General features: G+C 33.3%; 1 pseudogene; it reads right to left on the bottom strand.

Annotated features, from left to right (window-relative positions):
* Positions 1-589: 589 nt before the first annotated feature.
* On the bottom strand, positions 590-3,745 carry LOC142638853 (receptor-like protein 6; annotated as a pseudogene).
* Between the last annotated feature and the right edge of the window lie 3,790 nt (positions 3,746-7,535).

Below are 7,535 nucleotides of genomic sequence, written 5' to 3'. Positions count from 1 at the left end.
TTTATTTTATTTTTATTTTTACACAGTTGGCTTTGTCTAGGGCATTCTATTCTCTGGCTTTAGTCATTAGATAAAAATATAAAGAATTTAAGTTTATTTGTTTGAGCTCGAGACAAATAAAATCGGCTTACACCTTTAAACACAGTTTTTCTTTGCATCGCATTGATTTGCAACTAGTACATACATAAAGATAAGCCAACTAAGAACAACACCAGCTCCAAGATTAAGTCCAACACACGACACAATTTTAAAACAAACACATAGAATACCCTCAAATGTACATACATAAAATCTGAAAATGATTTTTTGAGGAATAAGGAAACGACACCATAATTCATACAAGCATGATCCACTCCTTGATAGTTGCCATTCTAATGAACACCTGTAAGTCAAAGCTAGTAATCTTGACTGATTCATAGTAGAGAATAGGGTCCTCATCACTTTTTACAATACCTTGCATGCAAAACAGAGAAAAATTACAGATTATGAACTTCACAAAAATACTGTTTTAACTTCTTAGATAAGTTTATTCAAAACCACACAATATAAATTCAAAGAGGATTTTGTCACACTTACCTCAGAGCACACGTTAACTTCTTCTTCGCTTGGGTCTTTGGTTGTTGGGCATTGTCACCTTTCCATTCTGTTCTCCTTCAATCAACCTTACTGGCCACTGCGGTTTTCCCATTTTAAACGTAACATATCCCATAGCTAATCCTAACACCAATCCACATCCATACCCAATCAACACAGCCTTCCAATCAAATCCATTTCCAAACATTGAATCATTATTGTCTTCTTGGAAATTTAATGCTAGTGGTGGAGGTGGAGGCTCGTCAGCACTACATTTCCATGACAGTGGAAATCCACACAATCCCGAGTTCCCATTATATGAGTCATTTTGAAATGTAGCAAATTGCTTACCTTGAGGTATGGATCCAGTAAACTGGATTTGCAAAAGGTTTAACACGGCCAAAAATGTTAGGCTTGTCAATTGCATGGGAATTTCCCCACCGAGTTTATTTGAACAGAGATCTAACAATTCAAGTGCTAATAAATTTGCCAAAGATGATGGGATATGTCCAGTTAGGCTGTTATGGGAAAGGTTGAGCAGTTGGAGAAATTTAAGCCTTCCAAGTTCTTCTGGAATCTCTCCTTGGAATTTGTTGCTTGATAAATCAATTGCTGTGAAGATGGTCAGGATTTTCAGTACTTCTATCCCCAATCCTTTTACTGTTACCACTACTGAATCTTGATAATAAGTTGCAGTTGGATATTTGTGAAGATAATATTCACCCAAATATTGTTGTTCAGGTTTATCTTCATCGATACTCCTCATGCCTTTCATGTTTTCAAAATAATTTCTTGGTAAAAGGCCAATGAACTCATTGTGGGAGAGGTCAAGAATTTGTAGTTTAGAGAAAAACATCCCATCAGTTTTATGATTTCCAATTGGACCATGGAGTCTATTAGATCCCAAGACAAGAATCCTTAGATTTGATAGAGCTTCCAACCAAGAAGGGAATGAATCATTTATCCTGTTATTTCCAAGGTCTAGAACTTCTAAACTTGTACAGCGAACCAAAGATTTTGGTAATAGCCCTTCAAATTGATTACCATTTAAGACAAGAGTTGTCAAGCTATAGCCCCATGAAAAAGTATCAGGGATGATGCCATGAAAATTATTCATCTGCAAATCCATCACTAAAAGAGAATAACTGAAGTTTCCCAAACATTGTGGAAGTGGCCCACCCAAATTGTTGTGAGATATGTCAAAGATTGCAAGGGAACTTACATTACAAATCATAGATGGGATACCCCCTGTCAATTTATTGTGTGAGATAGAAAAAACTTTTGTATAAAATGGAGGAACAAGAAGCTTTCCTTGCAATAGATTGGCCTGAAGGTCAAGTAACCTTAGATTCTTCCATGGAAGTCTATCTATACTTGATAAAAAATTATAAGAAAGATTTAGGTATACCAAATTCTCCCCAATTTCAAACATCCATTCCGGGACTTGACTGTAAATGCTATTATTAGATAGGTCTAAGTTTTCTAATCTTTTTGACAGTTTTATGAAATTTGGGAATTTGGTTATGTTGCAAGAAACTAAGTTCAAAGATTGAAGAGCAGGGAAGGTATCATTAAATTTGCTTTTGATGCTTAATGATTGATTGTTATATGGAAGATCAAGAGTTTGAAGTTCTTTGAGCTTTGTAGACTGATCAAATTCCACAATGCCACTCAAGTCATTTGATGAAATATCAAGCTCTATAAGATTCACAAGATTAGATATTGATTTTGGAATAGAACCATAAAGCCTGTTATTTTCCAATCTAAGAATTTGTAAGGAATTGCTACTTTGGAATTCACCAATTTGACTTGTGAGTTGGTTTTAAGACAAGTAAACTTTGGTGAGTCTTGTGAGGTTGGTCAAAAAATCAGGAATTCTACCTCTAAGGTTGTTGAATCTTAAGTCAATAAGATTGAGATCCTTTGGCTTTGAAAGTGATGGAATTTGACCAGTGAAGTAGTTAGATCGGAGGAAAATTTGAGTAACTTTTGTGAGGATCCCAATTGATGAGGGAAATGAACCTGCAAAATTGCAATTTTATGAGATTCAAACAATTTGCACAAACTATACATTGTAAAATGAAAGTGATTATGGGATCTTACCATTGAGATTGTTGTGTTCTAGACCCAAGTATGATAGCATCTTGAGGTTTGAAAGTGATGATGGTATCTCACCACTAAAATGATTTTCAGATAAATCCAAATCAGTGAGTTGTGTAAGGTTACCGAGTGATACAGGTATTGGGCCGTTAAAATTGCATTGACGTAATCCCAATTTCCTTAAGAATTTTAGATTGTCAATTGATTTTGGTAATTCTCCTGAGACATTAGTGTAAGAGAGATCCAAAAACCTTAAGGGACTTGTCAAATTTACCAATGGAGAAAACCCTTTGAGTTCAATATTAGACGTTAAAGAGTGTAAGTAGGTTTGGTAGGCGAAAAATATCAACTGGTAACGTCCCTTGCAATTCACAGTTAAAGAGACTAAGGGTTGTCAATGAAGAAGAAATATTCATCAGAGACCTAAGTGAAACAGAAGACATGTCAACCAAATCAAGATAAAGTTCTCTTAGCATCTTCAAATTTTAGCAAGCCTTCTAACAACAAATGTTTCGAGACTAACAAAATGATTTTGAGAGAGATCTAGTGAGGCCAATAGGGAGAGGTGCGATAAATGAAGTGGGACTTGGCCTGAAAACACACAACCTGAAAGGTTAAGATATCTCAACCTAGTAAATTGACCAAACCCAGATGAAATCAACGAAAGTTCAAAGTCATTGAAAGCAAGCTTGAGATGTTGTAAGTGAGAGAGAAGAAAGAGAGTACTATTTAAAGGGATGGTGCCTTGAAGCCAGCTGCAACTGAGGTCAAGGCCAATCAGGTTTCCATTCACCCTATCATAAGTAACCCCATCCCACGAGCAGCAATCAGTGCCCTTTTTCCAAGACTCCATCTTTGGATAAGAATGCTGATAACCCAAAAGGTTACAATCATAAGAAGCAAATTCTGAAAAGGTAAATAATTGCTTAAAATGGAGTAATGCTAACTACTGGTCTTGGGAGCACAGTGGTTTCAAAGTAGAGGCAATAGATGATGATGATGATGAAGTAAAAAGACAATAGAAGAGCAGTAAGAAGTAGAAGTGTTGAGAGAGCCATATTAACCACCTCATAATTCCAAATGAGATCAGAGGCAAATATATTATGTCTTTAAAGCAGAGCTGGAAGGTGTGTATTTTATGTGAAAGAGTGATGATAACTACCTCATAGTTGTACTTGTTATCTTCATTTTTTTACTTTATTAATATTATCTAATTTTTATTTATGTTCTCAACAAAGCCATCATAGATTCCTTGATTTCTTAGGACAGGTTCGTTGATTTCTTATGGTCTATCATGACTTTGGCTAATGACTCAAGAAGCACTAATGGAATGGGCACCTCTTCCGTTTTCCTTTCTTTCACAATCATTTTCAACAAAGCCATCGAAGTCTACACTTCAGATGATAGAATTCTAATGGGTGTCTCACAAACACTAACAATTTAAGTCTTAGTCTTTGTACTTGCATTTTTAGTCTTCCCATTTACTTATTCCTTTTCCGCGACTAAGCTCATAACCCATTCATACCAACCTCAATAACAATTTAGTGAAACTATAACTAGCTAAAACCTCAATAATTTCCTATTTAAGCTAACTTTGCTAAGAGTATTCACTTCAACATTTTGTGATAACTGGTTGAGGGTGATGCAGAATGGTTTTGATTGAGTAGATCCCTGATACCACCGAATGCATAATGGAAATGCAGTAAGACTAGATATCGTTCTAGCTTAACAGTAGCCTTGAAAACTCAGGGAAAGAAGTCTGGATTCTAGTTTTTACTAGATATTTGAGAAGTTCTCAAAGAAAATTTTATTCAAGTAAATTTTTTTTGGCTTGTTAATCAATGCTCTTGTACACTTGTTAAGGAGGCTTTAAACGAATCCCACTTGTATGATTGTTTTTTAGCTCAATGCTTGTATTAGGAAGTGGTTGAAGTGACTTGAGTACTTATAAAAAGGAAATCGATTGCAATTAAAAAATCAACCTTAATGAATGCACTAGTGCACTCATTAACTGGACCCATATGTTCACATGTTTTTTTTTTATTTGATAATTCAATAGTTACAATGGGAGATAGAAAATTTAAACTCTAAATGTTTTTGTTAGAAATACTAAAAAAACCAATTAAGTTACAAGACTCTTGGCCATAAATTCCCAAATTAGTCTTAAAAAATATTGCGAGTCAACTATTTTATTAGTTTAATTAATCAAAATATCAGATCTAACAAGAGCTATACTTTGGATTTGTCTACCTACTAATAATCCTTTAATGTGAATCATAAGATGTTACTTTTATTGCGGTGTTGGCGTTTTAATCCATTAAAAACACTTTTAGTGCTTAGTGATTTTTATTATTATTATTATTATTATTTTTTTTTTTGTTGAGAAAAGTGGTTAGTGAATTCTGGTTCAATAATATTTTTGTAATTTTGTTACATGCAGGCTTTATAAACACTAATAGCAGATTTGCCCTATGCTCCAAAAAAATTTAATGATTTAAAAAAAAAATATTCGATGATTTTTTTTCCTGTTAATTAAAAAATTAAAATAGTATATGAGACTTATAAGTATTAGTCTCAATCCCTTCTTAAAATGAAGTAATTATTTTCTAATAAAGTATAGTCAATACAATATATTAGATTTTGTAAATTAAGCTATCTATATATTTGTTATTAGAAAGTGTTTTAAATTTTGTATATTTTTTAAAGAAAATATAATATATTTTACATTCAATTATTATATAATGCGAGGTATTTTGTAAATAAATTAATGTGTGGTTGGATTTTTTTCTAGTACTTCATACAAATGATTCATCCTTTATATGTCTTGAATGGCTAAAGAAGGAAGCATGTATGAGCAAATCCATCACATAATATTAGGAAAAAAAATACAAAACTTTAATAACATAAGAAAATATAATTTTGTCAAGATACTTATCAATATTACACTAAAAATTTGACATAATTGTCAATTAAATAGCTCCTCTTTTAACATAATCTTCTCCTCCTAAAACATCATCAAAGAGGACAAAATGGACTGAGGTAAATTGAACGTACCGAAGTGGACTAGAGTGGACCAAAATGGACCGATGGACCAAAATGGACTAAAATAGATTGAAATAGACCAACGTGGACCGAATTGGTCAGAAGTGGACCAAATTGTATGGACTAAAGTGGACCGGATGGACTGAAGTGGATCGAAATAAAACGAATGTACCAATTGGATTGAAGTAGACCGAAATGCTATGTTGATGTGTTTCAACATGAGCATAATAATAATAATAAATACTATGCTTAAGCTTTTAGGTATTATATAGATGAATTGCAAATCTTGTACGCATAAGTATATGTAGGCTACACATAGAAAATACAGTCACTTGCAAGAATTCTCTCTCTCCCCAGGCAAATGGTCAGAGAAATTGTGGGGTAGCTTAAATGAAGTAAAAATACACAATTGATATTTAAAGCTCATGAGATCACCTTTCTTTTGTTACTTAGAAGGGCTAGAAAAACTAATGCAGCCTACATTAATTTTATATCAAATGTCAGTTGCTGGCTTTGTCATTATAGCTCAAAATCGCTACAACTCACTTCAATTTCAATGTATGCACCATGAGATTCAACCCAAGTTTCCATACGTAATAGCCTAGATTGGTTATAAAAATAACTTGAAGGAAGGGCATCCTAGCGATAAATTAGGATACTTACAGCTTGTAGAAACATCAAAGCCATACTAAAGACAAAAAAACCTGTGGGCAGATCGCCAAATGCCACATTTTTGAGAAGGTAAAATGGATGATGATTTGTTTAAGTGTCTAAAATGTTGGTTAAACAAACCACTTCCTGGTAAGAGTCTTAATCAATATTGTCAACCAGGAATGGATTTACCAACTCAAAGTTAATGGAAGTTACCGATAAGAAATATCAAGACTAAGCTAAGAACATATGTAATATGGAATCTTAGTTATTAATGGATTTCAATTTCACAGATGACTTTTTTTTTTTGTATCATAAGAGACAAATTATCAAACACATAGAAGGCATAAACAATGTACACAATATTTAACAGGTCCATTACCAGTAATATATTTAACAGGTCCATCACAACAATAAAGTCTTTCAAACAACGCATTAAGAAATAATCCCAAATACCTTTAAAATATTTGCTTTAATAGGTTTCAATGACCATGGTAGGAGAAAGAAAAGCTCACACTCTAATGATAATCTCTCACACTTGTGTGCTCTACCTTCTATATGTGCTGGAAGTTCCAACATCAGACTATATTGGCCTTGAGAATTTGGGCAAAGAAGAGGTAAATAAGCCTTCATGGGCCTTGGAAGTTTCTACAGAGTAGGTCTTTTTCTTTTCCTTTTTGTTTTTTGGGGGGGGGTGGGGGGGGGGGGGGGTGAGTGGGGGAGGGTGGCAGCTGACAAAACTTCGACCTTCCTTGAATAAGGGTGTGTTTTCCACTTTTCCATGCCTGATCAAGGACTAGATCTAACTTCCATGTCTAAACCCTTTTTCATTTTGAATTCTAGTATTTTTATGATTATGATTTGAAATATTCCATTTTTTTTCTTTTGATATAAAATCAATTATTCATTGATACAAAGAAAATATTAGTAGCCAGCACAAGACCATCCCAGAACTAAATTCCAACATGCCACACAATCTAAAAAAACAAACAAAACATGGAATTCCGGTAAATTAAATATATATATATATATATATATATATATATATATATATATATATATATGTTCATCATATATGAACACAATTATTCTATGAAGAAGTAAACATCTATACATACAAATTATTGTGCAACTTCTAAGACAAGCATATATAAAACAATAGTACAATA

The sequence above is a fragment of the Castanea sativa genome, chromosome 6 (genome assembly GCF_040712315.1).
Source record: "Castanea sativa cultivar Marrone di Chiusa Pesio chromosome 6, ASM4071231v1".
Lineage (NCBI taxonomy): Eukaryota > Viridiplantae > Streptophyta > Magnoliopsida > Fagales > Fagaceae > Castanea > Castanea sativa.
The sequence above is the reverse complement of the archived record's forward strand: the minus strand, read 5'-3'. Positions and strand labels throughout refer to the sequence as shown.